At 35.6% G+C, this 23533-nt stretch overlaps 1 protein-coding gene across 9 annotated transcripts in view; it reads left to right on the top strand.

Moving 5' to 3' along the window:
- BBX (BBX high mobility group box domain containing) overlaps positions 1-23533 on the top strand; it is a 286046-nt gene that overhangs the window by 117761 nt on the left and 144752 nt on the right. For 2 of the 9 annotated variants that reach the window (XM_059921201.1, XM_059921199.1), the window contains one exon: positions 22463-22580. The exons of the other annotated variants lie outside the window; for them this stretch is intronic. The gene's annotated coding sequence lies outside the window, so the exon portion shown is untranslated. The remainder of the gene's footprint in view (positions 1-22462; positions 22581-23533) is intronic. 9 annotated transcript variants of the gene reach the window in all.

Here is a 23533-nt window from a genome sequence, read left to right as displayed (position 1 = left end):
AGTCAGGAGCTAAGTGGTAACAGAGCTGGTCTCAACTTTTTCCCGTCTGATGGATTCACCTTCCGTATTGATCAGAGAAGTGTGATAATTGTGTATTTTTTTGGTCAATTTTATTAGTATTTTTTAAGTGACACTTTAATCTCTATCATCAAGTAAGTTAAATTTTCCTTTAAAATCATGAATTTTAAAAAATTAACTATTTCAGAATCTCTGGTTTGTTTCTCCACAGTAATGGGCTGTTGGTGAAAGTCCATTTATTGAAGTCCTAATTATCTAGAGAATACATACCTAAATAAATATTACATTGGTCTGTTCCCCCAAAGCCTTTTTTTGTATTGCCTGAAAAAGTTGAGATTTTAAAATATATACATGTGGCAAATTATATCAAACTTTGAAACTCACAGATACTATAATTTTGTCCTCTTGTATATAAGTTATATTCAAAACTGCTTCTTTAGGAATATTTTAAGATTAATTTTGGTCATGGTTACTTAAATGCATAGAGTTTTCTCAGTCTGGGAATGAAAATGTGTGATTGCTTTACTGATGTTTGAATACTTTATGGTGAACTGATTTATAAGACCAAGGAATTTAATATAAATTAAAATTAACAGAAGTAGTAAATATTGTTTAGTTGCAATTTTTAGGACATGAACTTATTTTTCAATTTTTTATTCATCGAAATCTTAAATCTTTTCTGTTCTTAAGTAGTTTTGATAGCTTATTAGGTCCGTCTAGAATATCCGTGTCTACCTTTTTTGTTTTAGTAAGTATATGACTGAATGTTGCTTTTATGATATGAGTATAAATATAAGGCCTCTGAACCATTCTTGTGAATGTTGCAGTCTAGGATTGTACACATTGTAAAAATAAATGCCATTTAGCTTGTGTGTTTACTAGGATATTGAAACAACAACAAAATCTTATTGCCAGTGAGAAGATTGGGATTTAGTTATTTTTCCTCCTTTCTGTGCTATCCTTTAAGGCACAATGAAGTTAGAAATATAAATTCTGGATTTACAAATGCCAGTTAGGATACAGTTGATTATGGTTTTACTGGGTCAGCAGAATAGACTACAGAATATTTGAATATCTATACTGAAATGTCAAATATGTTCTCGATTACTAATCCTAAAGGCAGTTGAGTATAGTGAGATACAAAGAAAATTAAATTTGTGGCAGTATTCTTAGTTTTCTGAATATGAATACATATATAGAAAGTAAAGCAGGACCTTTTAAATTACCTATTCAGAAAACTAAATCATTAATCAGTAGTTGTTGGCAGTCTTGACTTAAGTAGCCATCTCATCTATGATCTCTAAATGTTAATCAGATTATTTTAATACAATATTTTTATTGACTGTAAGCAGAAATTGGCAAAAAATGCTGATAAAATTTAAAAAGACTGAGACTTTATACTTCTAGCATAAGTATATATTCATCTTAAATACAGTATTAACTAACAGAAAATTGCCATACAAAATGAGGAGTAATTTAGGAAACTAATTTTGGAAAATGTTACCGAGCAAAATGATGCCAGGGTTCAGTAAATCTGGGAAACATGCTATTTTAGTTAGCTTAGGCAAAGTTTTGTTTAATTATCCAGAGTCCCCAAGTCTTAGTGGTTTATAGCAGTAAAGTTTCTTTCTCGCTCATGTTCATGTTCTTGATGAATCTGCTGCCACTCTGCTCCATACCCTCTTCATTCCTGGACCAAAGCTGAAGGACAACCTCTCTGGTATGCTTAAGTCTTGTGGCAGAAGGAGAAAGGAATGATGGTGGAATCTGGGCTCTTTAAACTGCTGCTGAGAGGTGGTATATGTCACTACCTCTTATATTTCATTGGCTAAAGCATGTCACATGGCCAACTCACGTCATAGGATAGGAGTCGCCTTTTAAGAGGGGTGGGGTAGAGGAAGGCTGATAGGAAGGCATAATGCATATTTTAAGTATAATATCTGTATAATCCTGTCTAGGGTTCTTCTAGACAGACAGAATGCACCTAGTATGTTAAGCTTCCAGGAAGTCCTGTAGTAAATGAATCTGTTTAACATGGAAAGTTATTTGACTATGAATCCTCTTGTAGTTGCGTGGAACACATTGAGCTTTGAAACCCTGTGACAAGTTTTAAGGAATGAGGAGTTGATACAATTCAAGAGTTTCATTAAGTTTTGAACATTATCACTTTTCCACTATGCAATAAGTGGAAATACAGTCTATATTAAAGTTACTTACCTTCTTGTTTTAGAAGTTGTTTTAAAATGAATGAAAATTACTGCAGACTGGACCCTCTGCGGTTTGCATACAGAGTTAGAAAGGGAAATAATGATTCTTCTAATAACTTCTTACCTATGTTTACTAAGTTACAGGACTTTTGACAGATGTTATCTAATTTGACATAGAGGAAGAGCATGAGAAAATGGGTACTTTGCTTTTTCCAGTAGTAATACAATAATTTTACCATGTAATGGTAACCAAATGCTTCTACTTAAGATCAATTTAAGGAATCATTCTAGAGAGAAAAAATGCAGATACTATAGGGTGGTTAACAATTGCATCCCATGGGTTTTCTGATGTACTTCACTCGAGGTCGTATTCACTATACAGTGATTGCATTATTCTCTCCTAAGTTTTCTAGAAAATTGCTAGGCATTATGAACTCAACCAATGTTGATTTGATTAATCCCACAGGTTTTATAAAACATTGCTACCAGACCTGTGTGGACTAAGATGATTTAAATATCAAGGAGTATATAAACAATGCTTTGTTTGATAGTTCATAGTTCTTTAAGATTGGGGAAAAGGAACATTCTTACACATCTGTGGATTCAGAGAAACTTAGGCATAAACCGTAGTTCTGGAACTTTTAAATTGAAAGAATTTGGGTGTTTATGTAACCTCTCTGAAATTTTGTTTTCTCATCTTAATATCGGATAATGATCTCTACCTTGTGGAATTCTGATAATTAAATAAGGGAATTATGTTGAGTGTTGATACACTGCCTGGCACATGGGATGCAGTCAAGAAATGGTAGTTAAGAAAAATGTGATCATAGTTCAATAATCTTGAATGCACTATAATATACCTTTATTACAGTGTATGTATGTCTAAACTGTGTTTGCATATTTATATTTACACACACATACTTCGAGTTTTAACAAATTGTCCTGAATGCATAAGAGCCTATATATTCTACAGTTACCACTGAAAGGGTGAATCCTGTAGAAATACTAGTCACCCTATGATCTAATAAATCACTTCTTGCCACTGAGAACATAGAAATCCTAAGGACAGAGTGATTACCAAAGGTGGATATATGGCCTTGACTCTGGATATTAATGAGGTCAACATCAAAGAAATCAGATTTTATATAATCTCGATGCACAAGGTACAAGAACAGGAGACAGTGCCACAGAAATTTTCTTCACCATGTAGAGCAAATGCTGTTTGGTTTCAAAAGAATCAGCATTTCTATTTCAAGATTTTTATGCTGCTGTTTTCCAGTGAAGGTGAGATTATTTAGATTCCTTCGAGGACTTCTCTGTTGGCATTGTTCCCTTGCACTTAGAATCAGGACAACAGAGGATATCTCTTAGGGGTTCAAAGCTTTATGCTATTTCCAAATGACAATTTAATGTAGAACAACACACACATATATAAATAATTTTGGAGTGAATTATTCTTCAAATTGCTCCAGGCACTTCTCTTCATAAACGAATCATTGTTGCAACAAATATCAGTTACATATTCAGCTGGATTTTTTGTGTGTTTATTTGGCTGCGCCGGGTCTTAGTTACGGCATGTGGGATCTTTGTTGGCGCATACAGTATCTTTTAGTTGCGGCATGCGGACTCTTGGTTGTGGCACGAGAACTTGTAGTTGGCGGCATGCATGTGGGATCTAGTTCCCTGACCAGGGATCAAACCCGGGCCCTCTACACTGGGAGCGCAGAGTCTTAACCACTGGACCACCAGGGAAGTCCCCTCAGCTGGCTTATTGATAGAGTAAAACTATTTCAAAAATAGAATCTTTTAATTTTTAGAGACTATATAGTCTGCTTGGGCTGCCATAACAAAATACCACAGACTGGGTGGCTTAAACAGCAGATATTTTTTAACAGTTCTGGAGGCTAAAAGTCCATGATAAAGATGCTGACAAATTCTGTCTCTGGTGTGGTTTCTCTTCCTGGCTTATGGGACAGTTGCCTTCTTGCTGTGTCCTCACATGACCTTTCCTGTGTGTGTGTGTGTGTGTGTGTGTGTGTGTGTGTAGAAAGTGTGCTCTGGTTACTTCCCCTTCTTAAAAGGACACCAGTTCTATCAGATAATGGCCCCACCCCACCCTAATGACCTTACTTAACTTTTACCTTCTTCTAGGGTCTATCTCCAAATATAATCACATTGCGCTTTGAGGTTTCGTCATATGAATTTGAGGGCAACCAGTTCAGTTCATCCCAGAGGTAATTGTTTTTTTGTGCCAAAGAGTGAAGTGAAAGTTAAAAAAAAAAACCAAAAAACTTTCTATGTTATTTAATCTATAAACAAGAAAACCTGGTTTATTATAGTCATCTAAGACTAAAAATATCTTTGCATCTTTGAGATGGGAGAGATTTGAAATTACTGAATTCATATTTCTTCCACTTTGAAGTCACTGTGCATGAAAAAGTGTCTTTCAATTGAAGGGATCAAATCTAAGAACTTGAAAATTAGAGTGTTTTGTATGATGGAGGAATTACATCATTGTAAAAATCGATTTCCATGTGTATTCATTGTTATCTAGGAATGGAATGTATTTGAAAATTAGGTTGAGGAATAAGACAATTTCTCTTTTGAGTTATATCTGTTTCTGCTTACTATAATCAAGCCAATTCACATTTTTTCAAGGCTATATTCTTTTACTTTGTGAATCAGTTGTGAATTCAACAGGGAAATGGCATACTCTTAAAGATTCTGGAAAACAGAAGAGATTGTTTATTTGAAATAAAACCAGCAGAAACCATGGAGTCCTAAATCTGCTATTCTACCTGTTTATTTTCCTGCTTCCCTCGCTCTCTTTTTTTATCCACTTTTTTCTTCCTCCTCCTTTCCCTTCTTTCCTCTGATATCAGCTCTTGAGCTGGTAATCCTTGTATTTCTCAAGTATGATAGTCTAAGTGCAATTCTTTGAACATGTGTATAGTACTTTCTATTACACAATAGGAACTTTTTCTATTAGGTAAGTCAGTTGATGGGTGTTTGGGATTAGTGATGGGTAATAGCATTGATGTAGGCTCAGCTTAACTCTTTGTTTTATCTTTAAACTTTTTCTAATATGTGTGTTCTGTGTCACTAGAATAATTTCAGTTTCTGGTGATTTGATGCCTTTATAAAAACAAAACATACTCCAAAGGAAACAAACCTTTGAGACATGTACCTTTGTATAAAAATAACTTTAAATTGATTTGTAATTTTTTTTTTCTCATCTTGTGTGTTTATAGACTAAAGGATAAGCTCTTGAGCACTGATCTAATTTTGTGGATGACAGTTTAATTGGTTGAAAATTATTTTAACTCATTTATCTACCCTTGTTTTTTTTGAATTTTATTTTATTTTCTTATACAGCAGGTTCTTATTAGTTATCTATTTTATACAATCTATTTTATATATATTAGTGTATATATGTCAAACCCAATCTTCCAATTCATACCCCCGCCCCCCGCCGCTTTCCCCCTTTGGTGTCCATCCTTTTGTTCTCTACATCTGTGTCTCTATTTCTGCCTTGCAAGCCGGTTCATCTGTACCATTTTTCTGGATTCCACATATGTGTGTTAATATACGATATTTGTTTTTCTCTTTCTGACTTACTTCACTCTGTATGGCAGTCTCTAGGTCCATCCACGTCTCTACAAATGACCAAATTTCGTTCCTTTTTATGGCTGAGTAATATTCCACTGTATATATGTACTGCATCTTCTTTATCCATTCATTTGTCGATGGGCATTTAGGTTGCTTCCATGACCTGGCTATTGTAAATAGTGCTGCAGTGAACACTGGGGTGCATGTGTCTTTTTGAATTTTGGTTTTCTCTGGGTTTATGCCCAGTAGTGGGATTGTTGGGTCATATGATAATTCTATATTTAGTTTTTTAAGGAACCACCATACTGTTCTCCATAGTGGCTGCATCAATTTACATTCCCATCAACAGTGCAAGAGGGATCCCTTTTCTCCACACCCTCTGCAGCATTTGTTGTTTGTGATTTTCTGATGATGCCCATTCTAACCAGTGTGGTGTGATACCTCATTGTAGTTTTGATTTGCATTTCTCTAATAATTAGTGATGTTGAGCAGCATTTCATGTGCCTCTTGGCCATCTGTATGTCTTCTTTGAAGAAGTGTCTATTTAGGTCTTCTGCCCATTTTTGGATTGGGTTGTTTGCTTTTTTAATATTGAGCTGCATGAGCTGTTTATATATTTTGGAGATTAATCCTTTGTTGATTCGTTTGCAAATATTTTCTCCCATTCTGAGGATTGTCTTTTCATCTTGTTTACAGTTTCCTTTGCTGTGCAAATGCGTTGAAGTTTCATTAGGTCCCATTTGTTTATTTTTGTTTTTATTTCCATTACTCTAGGAGGTGGGCCAAAAAAGATCTTGCTGTGGTTTATGTCAAAGAGTGTTCTTCCTATGTTTTCCTCTAAGAATTTTATGGTGTCCGGTCTTATGTTTAGGTCTTTAATTCATTTTGAATTTATTTTTGTGTATGGTATTAGGGAGTGTTCTAATTTCATTCTTTTACATGTGGCTGCCCAGTTTTCCCCATACCACTTTTGAAGAGACTGTCTCTTCTCCATTGTATATCCTTGCCTCCTTTGTCATAGATTAGTTGACCATAGGTGCATTGGTTTATCTCTGGGCTTTCTATCCTGTTCCATTGATCTATATTTCTATTTTTGTGCCAGTACCATATTGTCTTGATAACTGTAGCTTTGTAGTATAGTCTGAAGTCAGGGTGTCTGATTCCTCCAGCTCCGTTTTTTTTCCCTCAAGACTGCTTTGGCTATCCGGGGTCTTTTGTGTCTCCATGCAAATTTTGAAATTTTTCTGTTCTAATTCTGTAAAAAATGCCATTGGTAATTTGATAGGGATTGCATTGAATCTGTAGGTGGCTTTGGGTATTGTAGTCATTTTCACAATATTGATTCTTCCAATCCAAGAACATGGTATAGCTCTCCATCTGTTTGTGTCATCTTTAATTTTTTTCATCAATGTCTTATAGTTTTCTGAGTACAGGTCTTTTACCTCCTTAGGTAGGTTTATTCCTAGGTATTTTATTCTTTTTGTTGCAGTGGTAAATGGGATTGTTTCCTTAATTTCTCTTTCTGATCTTTCGTTGTTAGTGTATAGGAATGCAAGAGAGTTCTGTGTATTAATTTTGTATCTTGCAACTTTACCAAATTCACTGATTTGCTCTAGTTGTTTTCTGGTGGCATCTTTGGGATTATCTATATATAGTATCATGTCATCTGCAAACAGTGACAGTTTTACTTCTTCTTTTCCAATTTGGATTCCTTTTATTTCTTTTTCTTCTCTGATTGTCATGGCTAGGACTTCCAAAACTATGTTGAATAATAGTGGTGAGAGTGGGCATCCTTGTCTTGTTCCTGATCTTAGAGGAAATGCTTTCAGTTTTTCACCATTGAGAATGATGTTTGCTGTGGGTTTGTCATATATGACCTTTATTTTGCTGAGGTAGTTTCCCTCTGTGCCCACTTTCTGGAGAGTTTTTATCATAAATGGGTGTTGAATTTTGTCAAAAGCTTTTGCTGCATCTATTGAGATGATCATACGTTTTTTCTTCAATTTGTTAATATGGTGTATCACATTGATTGATTTGCATATATTGAAGAATCCTTGCATCCCTGGGATAAATCCCACTTTATCATGGCGTGTGATCCTTTTAATGTGTTGTTGGATATTGTTTGCTAGTATTTTGTTGAGGATTTTTGCCATCTATATTCATCAGTGGTATCGGTGTGTAATTTTCTTTTATTGTAGTATATTTGTTTGGTTTTGGTATCAGGGTGATAGTGGCCTTGTAGAATGAGTTTGGAGGTGTTCCTTCCTCTGCAATTTTTTGGAAGAGTCTGAGAGTTTGGGTGTTAGCTCTTCTCTAAATGTTTGATAGAGTTTGCCTGTGAAGCCTTCTGGTCCTGGACTTTTGTTTGTTGGAAGATTTTTAATCACAGTTTCAATTTCATTACTTGTGATTGGTCTGTTCATATTTTCTATTTCTTCCTGGTTCAGTCTTGGAAGGTTATACGTTTCTAAGAGTTTGTCCATTTCTTCCAGGTTGTCCATTTTATTGGCAAAGAGTTGCTTATAGTAGTCTCTTATGATGCTTTGTATTTCTGCGGTGTCTATTGTAACTTCTCCTTTTTCATTTCTAATTTTATTGATTTGAGTCCTCTCCCTCCTTTCTTGATGAGTCTGGCTAAAGGTTTATCAATTTTGTTTATCTTCTAAGAGAACTGGCTTTTAGTTTTATTGATCTTTGCTATTGTTTTCTTTGTTTCTATTTCATTTATTTCTGCTCTGATCTTTATGATTTCTTTCCTTCTACTAACTTTGGGTTTTATTTGTTCTTCTTTCTCTAGTTCCTTTAAGTGTAAGGTTAGATTGTTTATTTGAGTTTTTCTTGTTTCTTGAGGTAGTATTGTATTGCTATAAACTTCCTTCTTAGAACTGCTTTTGCTGTATCCCATAGGTTTTGGATCATCTTGTTTTCATTGTCATTTGTCTCTAGGTATTTTTTGATTTCCTCTTTGATTTCTTCAGTGATCTCTTGGTTATTTAGTAACGTATTGTTTAGCCTCCATGTGTTTGTGTTTTTTATGTTTTTTTCCCTGCAGTTTATTTCTAATCTTATAGTATTGTGGTCAGAAAAGGTGCTTGATATGATTTCAATTTTCTTAAATTTATTGAGGCTTGAGTTGTGATCCAAGATATGATCTATCCTGGAGAATGTTCCATGTGTACTTGAGAAGAAAGTGTAATCTGCTGTTTTTGGATGGAATGTCCTATACATTTCAATTAAATCTGTCTGCTCTATTGTGTCATTTAAAGCTTGTATTTCCTTATTAATTTTCTGTCTGGATTATCTGTCCATTGGTGTAAGTGAGGTGTTAAAGTCACCCACTATTACTGTGTTACTGTCGATTTCCTCTTTTATAGCTGTTAGCATTTGTCTTATGTTTTTAGGTGCTCCTATGTTGGGCGCATATATATTTATAATTGTTATATCTTCTTCTTGGATTGGTCCCTTAATTATCATGTAGTGTCCTTCCTTGTCTCTTGTAACATTCTTTATTTTAAAGTCTATTTCATCTGATATGAGTACTGCTACTCCAGCATCCTTTTGATTTCCATTTGCATGGAATATCTTTTTTCATCCCCTCACTTTCAGTCTGTGCGTGTCCCTGGGTCTGAAGTTCGTCTCTTGTAGACCACGTATATATGGGTCTTGTTTTTGTATCCATTCAGCCAGTCTGTGTCTTTTGGATGGAGCATTTAATCCATTTACATTTAAAGTAGTTATCCATATGTGTGTTCCTATTACCATTTTCTTAAGTGTTTTGAGTTTGCTTTTGTAGGTCCTTTCCTTCTCTTGTGTTTCCCACTTAGAGAAGTTCCTTTAGCATTCATTGTAGAGCTGGTTTGGTGGTGCTGAATTCGCTTAGCTTTTGCTTGTCTATAAAGCTTTTGATTTCTCTGTCCAATCTGAATGAGATCCTTGCTAGGTAGAGTAGTCTTGGTTGTAGGTTCTTCCCTTTCCTCACTTTAAATATGCCATGCCACTCCCTTCTGGCTTGTAGAGATTCTTCTGAGAAATCAGCTGTTAACCTTATGGGAGTTCCCTTGCATGTTATTTGTCATTTTTCCCTTGTTGCTTTTAATAATTTTTCTCTGTCTTTAATTTTTGTTAGTTTGATTACTATGTTTCTTGGTGTGTTTCTCCTTGGGTTTATCTTGCCTGGGACCCAGGACTTGCTGGATTTGGGTGGCTATTTCCTTTCCCATGTTAGGGAAGTTTTCGACTATAATCTCTTCAAATATTTTCTCGGGTCCTTTCTCTTTTCTCTTTCTGGAACCCCTATAATGCGAATGTAGTTGTGTTTAATATTGTCCCAGAGGTCTCTTAATATTGTTCCATAGCAGCGAATTCCATCATTCTGTCCTCCAGGTCAGTTATCCATTCTTCTGCTTCAGTTATTCTGCTATTGAATCCTTCTAGTGTATTTTTCATTTTAGTTATTGTATTGTTCATCTCTGTTTATTTGTTCTTTAATTCTTCTAGGTGTTTGTTAAACATTTCTTGCATCTTTTGATCTTTGCCTCCATTTTCTTTCCGAAGTCCTGGATCATCTTCACTATATTATTGTGAATTCTTTTTCTGGAAGGTTGCCTATCTCCACTTCATTTAATTGTTTTTCTGGGTTTTATCTTGCTCCTTCATCTGGTACATAGACGTCTGCCTTTTCATTTTATGTGTCTTTCTGTGAATGTGGTTTTCGTTCCACAGGCTGCAGGACTGTAGTTCTTCTTGGTTCTACTGTCTGCCGTCTGGTGGATGAGGCTATTTAAGAGACTTGTGCAAACTTTCTGATGGGAGGGAGTGGTGGTGGGTAGAGTTGGGTGTTGCTCTGGTGGGCTGAGCTCAGTAAAACTTTAATCTGCTTGTCTGCTGATGGGTGGGGCTGAGTTCCCTCCCTGTTGGTTGTTTGGCCTGAGGCAACCCAGCACAGGATGCTACAGGCTCTTTGGTGGGGCTAAGGGCAGACTCTGGGAGGGCTCATGCCAAGGAGTATTTCCCGGAACTTCTTCTGCCAGTGTCCTTGTCCCCGTGGTGTGCCACAGCCATCCCCCACCTCTGCAAGAGACCCTCCAACACTAGCAGGTAGGTCTGGTTCAGTCTCCTATGGGGTCACTGCTCCTTCCCCTGGGTCCCAATGTGCACACTACTTTGTGTGTGCCCTCTAAGAGTGGAGTCTCTGTTTCCCCCAGTCCTGTCAAAGTCCTGCAGTCAAATCCCACTAGCCTTCAAAGTCTGATTCTCTAGGAATTCCTTCTCCCATTCCCGGTCCCCCGTTTGGGAAGCCTGATGTGGGACTCAGAACCGTCACTCCAGTGGGTGGACTTCTGTGGTATAATTGTTCTCCAGTTTTTGAGTCATCCACCCAGCCGTTATGGGATTTGATTTTATTGTGATTGTGCCCCTTCTGCCGTCTCACTGTGGCTTGTCCTTTGTCTTTGCATGTGGGGTATCTTTTTTGGTGAGTTCCAGTGTCTTCCTGTTGATGACTGTTCAGCAGTTAGTTGTGATTCCAGTGCTCTCGCAAGATGGAATGAGTACATGTCCTTCTACTCTGCCATCTTGAACCAATCTCCTTATCTGCTTTTGATTTCGGTTTCCCTCTAAAGCTATTTACAGAATGACTGAAACTCAAGCCTTCTATATGATAAACTTTAGCAATGTATTTCTTCTGTAGACAGTAGGATCAGTCTAGTGATATTGAATTTACTAGTTAAGGACATTACAAATAAAGTCAAACATAACCACTTCATCCATTATTACTACTATGAAAGGTGATGGATAAATTATTTTTATACTGAAGTCCATATTCCCTCTGATCTCTATTACAGGGAATTGTGTTTCTCCAGGAAAAGAAATGGATCAAATGGGGTAAAATTTCTCATAACATTTCAGTCAGAATTTCCATACATTTTAATGTAAAATATGTATACTGCATTTACTGGATATTCTGTACATACACAGATAAGTGTAAATGTATACGAGTATATACATGTAATTTTTTTCAGATAACCTCTTGAAGAAGCCAAGAGACTTAAGTTTACATTAGAGAGGCTAGTTTGTTGATGGCTGTATACTCCAAACGTAGAAACAGTGTCTGGCATGTGGAACTTGTTTAGTGAACATTTGGTGAATTGGTAATACAGGAGTTCACATTTATTAATCATGTATTCCATTGACATTTATGTTAATAAACATCCCCAGGTCTACCTGGAGATAGTTGTTCTTCCCAGTCTGAGTTCAGGGAGGGGAGTGTTCCTTAAAAATACATCTTTCTGTGCCTTTAAGTTGCAGTTAGTCCTATAATCAATAAATGTTAGTAAGCTTAAGAACTTAAAATGAAGGACTTCCCTGGTGGTGCAGTGGTTAAGAATCTGCCTGCCAGTGCAGGGGACACGGGTTCGAGCCCTGGTCTGGGAAGATTCCACATGCCGCAGAGCAGCTAAGCCCGTGTGCCACAACTACTGAGCCTGCACTCTAGAGCCTGTGCGACACAACTACTGAAGCCCTTGTGCCTAGAGCCTGTGCTCCGCAGCAAGAGATGCCAGTGCAATGAGAAGCCCGCGCACCACAACAAAGAGTAGCTCCTGCTCACCGCAACTAGATAAAGCCCGCACGCAGCCAAGAAGATCCAATGCAGCCAAAAATAAATAAATAAATAAATTTATTTTTAAAATTAAAAAAAAAAAGAACTTAAAATGAGCAGCAAAAAATTTCTGGGTAGCTGTTGGTTCATTTATAGTGTCCATTGAGTCAGCAGGGGTTTATTAAGAGTTGTAAGCCTTCTGCCAAGTACTTCCCTAACACTCCATCAGTGGCCCTGTGTGTGGAGTGCCTGTTAAGGTTCTGAGATTTAAGGAAGGCAGATTGGTTCAGGCTGGGCCTAAAGAGATGTTATATGGTACCTGGATTCAGTTAATATGTAACCGAAAGGTTGACTAAAGTCCACATTTAGATGTTTTATTCTTAGGGGTACTATTTTTAGGATATTTCTATATTCAAATTGATCTATAAAGATGTTAGAGAAGAGCATTGTGTTTTGGTTTTATAGACTTTTATAATTTGCTTAATTTGCAGTTGTTCTGCCTGGGCCATGGTTATATTACTGTTCTTAAAAAGTAGATGAGTTATCTAATTATTTCAGTGTTTCCTTAACTTTTATTGTAAAGTCATTTATTACCAAGCATCTCTTCGATGCAGAAGTATTCCTCTTCAGGAATGTAATGTTTTAAGTTGTTGAGTCATCATAGGCACATACAGTGTACAGGTTTCTCTTGAAAGAGCCAGCTAGATGGGGAGGAACTGGCTTCTGAATAAGGCTTAAATAATAAGAAGATACCATTTATGTGGTGAACAGTGTCCCAAGCATTGTTAGTTTTGCCACACTAATTAGAAGATTAGAGAGAGTGAAACCTACAGAATGTGAGATGTATCCATGTGCAGAGGAGTATATGTCCATCTATCTATCCAGGCAGCACCCGGATGGACACGAATTGAAACTCTGAACCATGCCCTTAATATTGTTTTTGAATATCTGCTATGTTTTCAGCTTTGTTAGAGTTTCCGTGTCATCAAATGGGTGTGTTATATAAAGAGCAAATAGAGAAAAGTTTGGAATCAGCAGCCACTGTCAATACCCTGTTTAAATACCAAGCCTCTTCCTGTAGCAGTGATGTTGTCCTGCCATTTGATGGCGCACACAGCTCACCTTTCAGTTCATTTGGTGAGATGAATACTTAAAGGAATGATAGTTTTCAAGTTTGAAAGTTTAGTTTTTCCTGTTAACATAATGGGTGTTGCTTTTCCTTATTATTCACTGAGAGTTTCACTTTTTAGCGAACATAAGATAAATCTATCTTGTTGATGGTAAAGGTGTCCCAGTTATGTCTCTTTTTTATGAATTTTTACCTAATCATCAAAGACATAGAATTTTTTACCGATTACTTCTATTATTATAAACTATTCCATACATTAGAGTTTATAATGTGCCTGTGAAAAATATTTTAGAACTTTTACTTCCTAATGCTTATAAACATTCTTATTCTTGCCTCTAGATTGTCAACTGCATAATGATCACTATTGCTTCCTGGAGATTACTATGGATAGGTAGAAACTTAAAGATTTCCTTATAGAAGACAAATTTAAATGGGATCACTTTTTTCAGCTGTAATTTGATCTCAGAAGCATAGGCTGTGGAGTCAGATGGACTCTACACAAGACTACATCTAACTCAGTTGTTTACTGATTGGGCTGTGGGAAAGTTACTTAACTTCATCTGTGAAATGGGGTGAATACTGACCATGTAAGGTTCTTAAGAGGATTAAAAGTGCTGCAGGGTACACTGCCAACTCAGCACCTTGGCAGGGTTGCTAAGAAAATGTTTGTTCTCACAATGGACAGTGGGTCAAAAATGGCATTTGACTTGTTTTTTTTACTGCTTTAACTGTTCCTTGAAATGGAATTTCCAGCATGTTATTGTCTCTATTCACAACAAGGGAAATGTCATTTTACTGTACGTCTTATATTAAAAGTGTATTGAATACAGGATTGGCTTGCTTTAAGCCATTAGGAAAGAATAACATTTATTCTTTATATTGTTAGATATCTTAAAATATTTTCTACACAATCATAATAATAGATGTTTGAGTTTAATTATACTTTGCCCAATTTAACTTTGCAATTTTATTAAAGCATAATCAAAGCTAAAATATATGAAAGTATTAGGACATAAGTCATCTATCATTCAGTGGATTATAGTTATTTCAGGAATATTATCACCTCATACTGTTGGTATTAACAAAATTATCACCTCAAACAACAAGTAAATTATTTAAGCATAATAGTACATTTTTATAATTACACAATTTTCTTCAAAGACTATAATTATTTTAACAAAACAAGGAGCTGTATTATAAATTCTTAATGAATTTTAAAGTATGAGAGCTATTTTTGTAAATTGATTATCTCAACCTGATAGCTATAAAAAATTTAAAAAATTTTAAACAGCTGTGAACTCATGACCTTACTCTGTTCTTCCATAACTAGAAAAACAAAATTTCCCTTCATTTTAGGTCATTGGCTTAGCATTTCACAATTAATTGATCCAAGAGAAGAAAGTATTTTTATTTCTAATAATTTTCATGCACATGAGCATGAAGCAGTATGCCTTTGTCCTTTGTCCCTAGTAACTTTTATTTATTAATTTTGAATATCTCTAGTGTATCTAAACTGGTTTTGAAGATAATTTAGGACTGTCTATGAAAATACCTTGGTTCCTTCAAAAAGCTGCTCTGTAAGTTAGCATGTATGTATTAGGTGTTATCTTTTTATAGCAATCTTGCCTTTTCCTAGTCGAATGTGTGAACTTTCTAACCATAACAACTGTGGATTTCATAGACTTTAGTTATATATTTTTTCAATTATTAGTGTACTATATATTGAAATTCTAAACCTTTCTGACCCACCTATAAGAGTGAGGAGTGTTTGCACTCTTTCTCCAGCTCTTGTGTTCCTTTTTAGAACCTGAACTCCCTATAGTAATCTCATTGGAAAAATGTTTTATTTAAAGATAGAGTAATATACTTTCTGCTCCTCTATTTGTTTATCTGATAAATGTTTACTATGTGCAAAGTGTTAGACACTGTCAAGGTCACGATGTGATAATAGAAGGCAAACTAATTAGGTAGAATAAAGGTACATAAATAAACCTGATTGAGAGTTCTGAGGAAGATCTAAAATCCCAGGTAGGAATATCAGGGAAGACTACACAGAGGAGTAAATACAGAAGTCTGGAGAAGGCAAATACAGGCATACCTCATTTTATTGTGCTTTGCAGATATTGCATATTTTACAAATTGAAGGCAAGACAACCCTATGTAGAGTAAGTTTATCAGCATCATTTTTTTCCAACAGCATTTGCTCACTTTGTGTCTCTTTGTCACATTTTTGTAATTCTTGCAATATTTCAAACTTTTCCATTATTATTGTATTCATCATAGTGATCTGTGGTCAGTGATCTTTGATGTTATTATTACAAAAAGTTTATGACTTGTTGAAGGCTCAGATGATGGTTAGCATTTTTTAGCAATAAAAAAATATTAAGGCATGTACATTTTTTTAGGCATAATGCTGTTGCACACTTAATAGACTACAGTATAGTGTAAACATACTTTTATATTCACTGGGAAACCAAAAAATTTGTGCAACTTGCTTTATTATGTTGATATTTGCTGTATTCAGGTGGAATGGATCCAAATCCACAGTATCTTCAAGGAATGCCTGTAGACCCCTTTTGCCATTTGGATGGGATGTTTGTGAGGGTAAAATGGGAAATTTTGGTCGCGAGCTAATTTTAAGAGGGTCTTGAATGTCACGGTGAGTTTACTTTTTTTTTTCTTAAAGGCAGATAAACCACTGAAAATTTTTGAGCAGACAATATAAATGGGATGGATTGGAAGGTAAAAGAGGTAGGCATTGGAAAGTTTGGTTTGGGGGGCTTTAGCTTACATATCCTAGGTAAGAAGAAATTTGTTTTTCTAATAGGATTTGAGAGTTGTAAATAGGACCATCGTGGGAGACATTATGAAGGTTATACCCTGTCTGGATGTATCTTAAAATATTTTGGATGGAGGTATCCAACTCACAAAATCAAATAAATCTTCTCCCAGTTTGCAAGGCAAAAATTAATGGATACTCACTTTTAAGGATTCCTTCAATGATTTTCTCAAATGTCTGATGCCTACTACTATTTAGCCTGTGTGTGTCTGTTTCTGTGTGTTTTTAGTGATTGTAAATTTAGCTTTCACTCTATTTCTCAAAGAATACAAATCCTTTCTTATTGCTTGAACCAAACTACTAATGTGTAGAATTTAGCAACAGATTGAGCTTGTGTTGGGGATGTAGAAGGAATCATAAGAGGGAAGGAAGCGGTGGGGGGCTGTTGAAAAGGAAGTCAGAGGTAGGTTTTTAATTTAAGTGTAGATGTTTAGATAATCCTACCACCAGATGTAGAGAGATAGTAGTAGAAACTGATTTGTGGGAGGGGAAGGTGAAGTTTGGGATGGATTGGATTTGAAATGCAGAGAGTATTCATGTGATTATGTATAGGATGTGTTTATGAATTTGATGAGTTTGGAAGAGATTCCGGTTGAAGATGGGTATAGCTTAAGAGAGAGGTGGAGCTGAAACCTTGAAAATTGGTGACAGTAGAAAATATGGCTAAGACAGAACCTTTGAAAACACCTACCTACTTGTTAAGAGACGTCTAAAGGAAAGAAGAACAATCAGGTCTTTGGTGGGAAGAGCAATAGAGTATAGTGCTAAGGAAGATGGGAAAGAGTTTTCAAGAAAAATAGAGACATTTAATGCTTTAAAAAGGTGTCTGGGGAGACTCCCCTGGCGGTCCAGTGGTTAAGACTTTGCCTTCCAGTGCAAGGGGTGCAGGTTCGATCCCTGGTCGGGGAGCTAAGATCCCACATGCCATGTGGCCAAAAAACCAAAACATAAAACAGAAGCAGCATTGTAACAAATTCAATAAAGACTTTAAAAAAAATAGTCCACATCCAAAACAAAATCTTTTTTTAAAAAAAAAGTGTGTTTGGGTTAGGTGATCCATGGGTCCTTTGGAGAAAGCAGTTTTAAAAATAATTAATTCATTTTATTGCAGTATAGTTGATTTACAACATTATATTGTACAACATAGTGATTCAGCATTTTATAGATTATACTCCATTCGAATTTATCTTAAAATATTAGCTATATTCCCTGTGCTGTACAATATATTCTTGTAGCTTGTTTATTTTATACATAATATTTGTGCCTCTTAATCCCCTACCCTTATCTTGCCCCTCCTCCTCCTTTCACTCTCACCAGTGGTAACCACTAGTTCGTTCTCTGTATTTATAATTATGTTTCTGTTTTGTCATATTCATTTATACTCATTTGTTTTATTTTTTAGATTCCACTTATAAATGATAATATACAATATTTATTTTTCTCTGTCTGACTTATTTCACTAAGCATAATACCCTCTAGGTCCATCCATGTTGTTACAAATGGCAGAACTTCATTCTTTTTTTATGGCTGAATAGTATTCCATTGTGTGTGTGTGTGTGTGTGTGTGTGTGTGTGTGTGTGTGTGTGTGTACACACATATATATATATATATATATACACACATATATACCACATCTTCTTTATTCATTCATCTGTTGATGGACATTTGGGTTGCTTTCATATCTTGGCTATTATAAATAATGCTGCTATGAACATTGGGGTGCAGATATCTTTTCAAATTAGTGTTTTTATTTTCTTGGGATGTATACTCAGGAGTGGAATTGCTGGGTCATATGGTACTTCTATTTTTAGTCTTTTGAGGAACCTTCATACTGTTTTCTGTAGTGGCTGCACCAATTTACGCTCCCACTAACAGTGTACCAGGGTTCCTTTTTGTCCATATCCTCGCCAACATTTCTTATTTGTAGACTTTTTGGTGATAGCCATTCTGATATTGTGGTTTTGATTTACATTTGGCGAAACAGTTTTTGTAGAGTGGTCAAGGCAGAAGCCAAGTTGTATATATATTTTCAGTATTCCCCCTTTCATTTCCACTTTCTTGATTCTATTTTTAGCTGAAACTATGTTGAGCCACTGTCTTCATGGAGTAATCTATAATGACTCAAAGCCACTCCCTGGGAGCATAGAACTCATCTTCTATAAATATAGTTTTAATATTCTTTTCTTTAAATGTGTTACCTAAGACTGTTTCAAATCAGATCTTATCCAGATGCTAATATTATTTCCTCAGATACACTAAGTGTGACTTTCTTTAAAATATCATCAGCAAACATACTTCCTAAATGCCTCACCCGTAGGACTTACATTTATTATAATTGGCATTACAGAGGGATAAGTGAATTCCCTGTCATTGCCAGTTCTTCTTTTACTCTTAAGTACACTGGTACTTTTAGAAAGGCCTACTGTTTTAATAAAGATCCTGTAGAAAGCTCTTTGGATTAGTAGGGTCACCTGCATATGAAATTTCTAGGTTAGAATCAGATACATAGCCACTTTTGTTTCCATCTGCAGAAAATAGTTGTAAGGGTATAAAAGACTCACCCTAAGTAGTAATAATGATTATAATTTTAAAGAACTGCAGTAGTTATTATTTGCATTTCATGTGCTAATTTCTGTGTGTGTGTGTGTGTGTATTTTTTTTTCTAATCTTCACAATGACTCTTAGATGTAGGTATCATTACTCTCATATCATATATATGAGAGAACTGAGGCTCCGAACATTTAAATAAATTGTCTGAGCTTCTTGAGTAATTGAAGGCAGAGCCAGGATTCAAATCAGCTCTTTCTGACTTTCAAAGACCATGTTCTCTACATGGCCCATGCAGGTTAATGATGTAAATATTTGAAATTTGAGCTTCAACAACCTTGATGGCAACTACTTGGTCCAGTAGAGCCCAATTGGAGCCCAATGCCTTATTACTTTCTTTCTATTTTAAAAAAAAAATTATTTATTTATTTATTTTATTTATGGCTGTGTTGGGTCTTCGTTTCTGTGCGAGGGCTTTCTCTAGTTGCGGCAAGTGGGGGCCACTCTTCATCGCGGTGCACGGGACTCTCATTATCGCGGCCTCTCTTGTTGCGGAGCACAGGCTCCAGACGCGCAGGCTCAGTACTTGTGGCTCACGGGCCCAGTTGCTCCGTGGCATGTGGGATCTTCCCAGACCAGGGCTCGAACCCGTGTCCCCTGCATTGGCAGGCAGACTCTCAGCCACTGCGCCACCAGGGAAGCCCCCTTATTACTTTCTTACCTTTTCCTTCCAACTTGGGATGAATAGTTTTCATTTGCTTAAACATATCGCCATTCTCTACTGTTGATTGTCAGGCTCTCTTCTGTATATTTAATTCCCTTATTTATTTAATCTTCACATCAACTATTTGAAAGGTAGATGTATTTCCCCCTCAACGTTTTATTTTGAAACTTCAAACATATAGCATATGTTTATACTCACCACCTAGATTTAACCATTAACATTTTACTATACTTATTTTATTACATACCTATAATCTGTGCATCCATCATCAGTTCAATTTCTCTTTGATGCATTTAAAAGTAAAGACATCACTGCAAATCCCCTAATTACTTCAGCATGTATATTATTGATTGTAGCTCAGTATTTATGTACAAGTCTTTTCTTTTGATGTAAAATTTACATTCAGTGAAATACACAAATCTTAAATATATATTTTTTGGATTTTAATAATCTCATATATGTACCTGTATAACCCAAATACTTACGAAGATATAAAACATTACTATTGGTAGGTGTCTCTTTTTACTCCCGTTTTGTACCTGAGGAAACTGAAACACAGAGCAATTAAGTAATCTTCCCTAGGTCATACTGCTAATAGGGGCAGAGCTGGAATTCAAGCTCTGGCAGTCTGGCTGCAGCGTTTGTGCTCCTAACCATACCACCATACTGCCTGTGGATTATCCTCACATGTTCAGGTATCCTTTTACATTCATGTGTACAAATTTTGTTTTTAACATAAGTGTGTAGACACAGAAGTAGTATGCTTAGGATTAGTGAGTGTAGAAATGCTGTTCTAGAGATGCATTGGTTTCTTACAAGAGGTTTATGGCAAGAGAAACTAAGAGGGAAAGAAGTACCCTTCGTCAAAATACTATGGTGAATCTCTGTGTAATAATTGTGTCTTAACTGGCATCCTTGATTAATGTTTCCACATATAAAGTGACAATTTTTTAAAGACAACACTGAGGTTCAGAAAAATCCTAAGTGCCACTTGAAACAGTTAAAGGTAAATAATGTTCAGTATAGTTTTGTATTAAGCATATTTTGGCTCTGTTATAATTATTAGAAAATTGTTCATCTATGTGTGGTATATGTAGTACCACTTGCCTTGATACCTCAGACTCCAAAATAATATAATTAAACCAATTTGGGATTTATAGTTGTGAAATTTGTAAAGTTTTTAGCAAAGAAACTGAATGTAATTCTTTGGCCTTTCCAAATAAATTGCATAAAAATATGAATAAAGATTGGAATAAATGATATAAAATTTTTTTTGTTTGTAATACTTAGGTGTACCATCCTTATGAGAAGAAATTGTGTTATCTTTCCTGCATTGTGTTCATACCACAAGCCGTATCTTAAATTTGACCAGTTCCCTTTGTTCCCTATTCAGTTATAAAAAAGCACTGTCATATGTATTTAAAAAGAAAAACCCTAAGTATTGCTCAAAAAGCAATTAAAAAACACATGTAGTTAACAGAACCTAGCCAGTCACTAGAGGGCAGAACAGTACTATACTTTAGGCCTGATTTGACAATTTAAAAAATTGCTGAACATGGGAAAATATTGATACACAATTGAATAGAAATTTCTTTGTGGTCTTATTATCTTGTCTTGCTGTGAAATCCACTCACATGCTTATTACACTTGTATCAAAGGAGCTTTTCTGACAATGACAGAAAATTGATTACAATTGATTGCTTCTAAAAGGGCATGATTATTTAGGAGAGCATCTGAATTCCTCAAGAGAAAATACTAATGGTTACAAAGAGTGGTGCATTAAATCATTGCTACTGTATGTAGTACCCTGAAATACAATTGCAGTATAGACTTTAGGTACGACATTATGAGAGAACACATTTGAGACAGGTTTATTAGTACTTAGATGTAACAACTCATTGAAATGTGGAGCTTTTGATCTTTCAGCTGAAATTTGTTGAATCACCAAAACTTTGAAATTACAGTTGTAAAAGCAATGAACTAACTCTAGCTCCTTTTTTTTAAAATGTTAAAATTTTGTCAAGTGCCTGTTCATGTAATTTCCTTTCTGTTTGAAATTTTCTGTCATTCTGATATAGTTTTATTCTACTTAATTTTTTTCTGATAGATTTTTTAAAATAAATGAAGCTCTGAAGTAAAGTATCCTAGCGAGTAACCTCGGCAGTTCATTGTCTGAACAGATAGAAAGTTTTATCTTGAATGTGTAGTTTGAACTTTATTTTATACAAACAATTTGGATTTATATATGATTCATTTCTTATAGAGAACATAGGATATCAGAAAAAGCACTGGAGTTTGGAATCAGAAGATTTGGGGCCCCAATTATCATATTCTTGCTTGTGACCTTGGGCAAGTCACATTACCTCTCTGAAGTAACCAGTTTCTAAACTGAAGAATTAGAAAAATATTTCCTTATTTACAGCTGGGTTAATATGAGAATCATGTTTGTATCTGTGTGTAGGTCTCCAAAGATGCTTCCACGTAAAGATGAATTTTAATAAAGTTACAAGCTCAGAAAAACCTTAGAAATAACTTTGAAGTGGTCAGTTATATCATAAATTTAGTAACATGAATGCATCTATTACAGGAGTCAATAATACCACAAATGTGGTTTCCAACCTAAAAGCCAAGTTTGGATTGCTGACCTCTTCCCTGTCTCTGAGTGTCTCTCGTAACTCCTGACTCTTTGGCTCCTCTCACTCTGTTCTGTCCTCTGTTTATTTCCATGTTCCCTCTCTCTGTGTTTCTCCTGACTGTCTTTGGTCTCTCTCTGTGTTTTTCTTGTCCCAGGCACCCTCAGGAAGACCCCAAGCCTCTAACGGTACCTGGTATCATCTCCAGCATGTTTGTAGATGTGGAGGAGTCACTGGGACATTGAGAAATACCAGAGGCGAATTGTTCCGCTGTAGTAAGTCAATCAGCATTTATTAAGTGACTACTGTTTACAGAGCACAGTTGATGGTGCTTTGGGCAAAGAAGAATGAGTTAGGGCATAGCTCAGAAGAAATAAACTTGTAAACACTTTTCAGTGGCTCTTTCAGGCTGGACACACATGCAAATGAAAACAACACCGAAGTACAAAGCTGACAAATAATTATATAAATGAGCTGTGCTGTATGTGTGCCAAAGAGGCCCAGAGTTAATGGAGTAGAGAAAAGCAGGTGGTATTAATCAGGTTTCCTGCATGAGTTTAAAATTAGGTTTTGAAGTATTATTGGAAGAAAGATGAGGAAAAAGAGGGTGGAAGTGAGTAATTTCTCACTTGGCAAGCCTGTTTGCTTGCTTGCAAGTGAGTCCCTGATGGGAGGGCAGTGAAATGAGAATGCTGTGTTTCAGCCTACCAGCAGCTAACTTTCCTTGAACTTCCAGTCTTAGAGAAAGTCAGGTTATGAAAAGAAGTACAGCCAAATTGAGAATTTCCATAAACATACTTGGTATCTGTTGCCAGTTTTAGAATTTATAGAGTTTAACGGTAAATTGTGATTATGAAGTAATAATGAGGTACTATGACATAAAGTTGTCAATATTAGAATATGATCTAGGGATGCATTATAAATGCTAAGATGAATTAAAATAGTAAACTTCAGTATAACAAGTCAGTTTTGTGTTTATGTTGGAAATTTATCTGTGCTGTTGTATTTTAGATAGTCCTACCTACGGACACACCATGGTTTTCAGAGTTAGATATGGTTTGAATTCTACCGCTGCTAACTATGTAATGTTGGGCAATCTACGTAACAGACATCTCAGTTTCCTCCTATGTAAACTAAGAATGAAAATGTTTACCTCAGAGAGTTGCTCTGTGAATTAAAAGAGATAATTTTATAAAGTCCTGAGTGTGTGCTAGGTACTTGTTACTTG

This window comes from Balaenoptera ricei, chromosome 4 (assembly GCF_028023285.1).
Source record: "Balaenoptera ricei isolate mBalRic1 chromosome 4, mBalRic1.hap2, whole genome shotgun sequence".
In the NCBI taxonomy this organism is placed as follows: domain Eukaryota; kingdom Metazoa; phylum Chordata; class Mammalia; order Artiodactyla; family Balaenopteridae; genus Balaenoptera; species Balaenoptera ricei.
The sequence above is the reverse complement of the archived record's forward strand: the minus strand, read 5'-3'. Positions and strand labels throughout refer to the sequence as shown.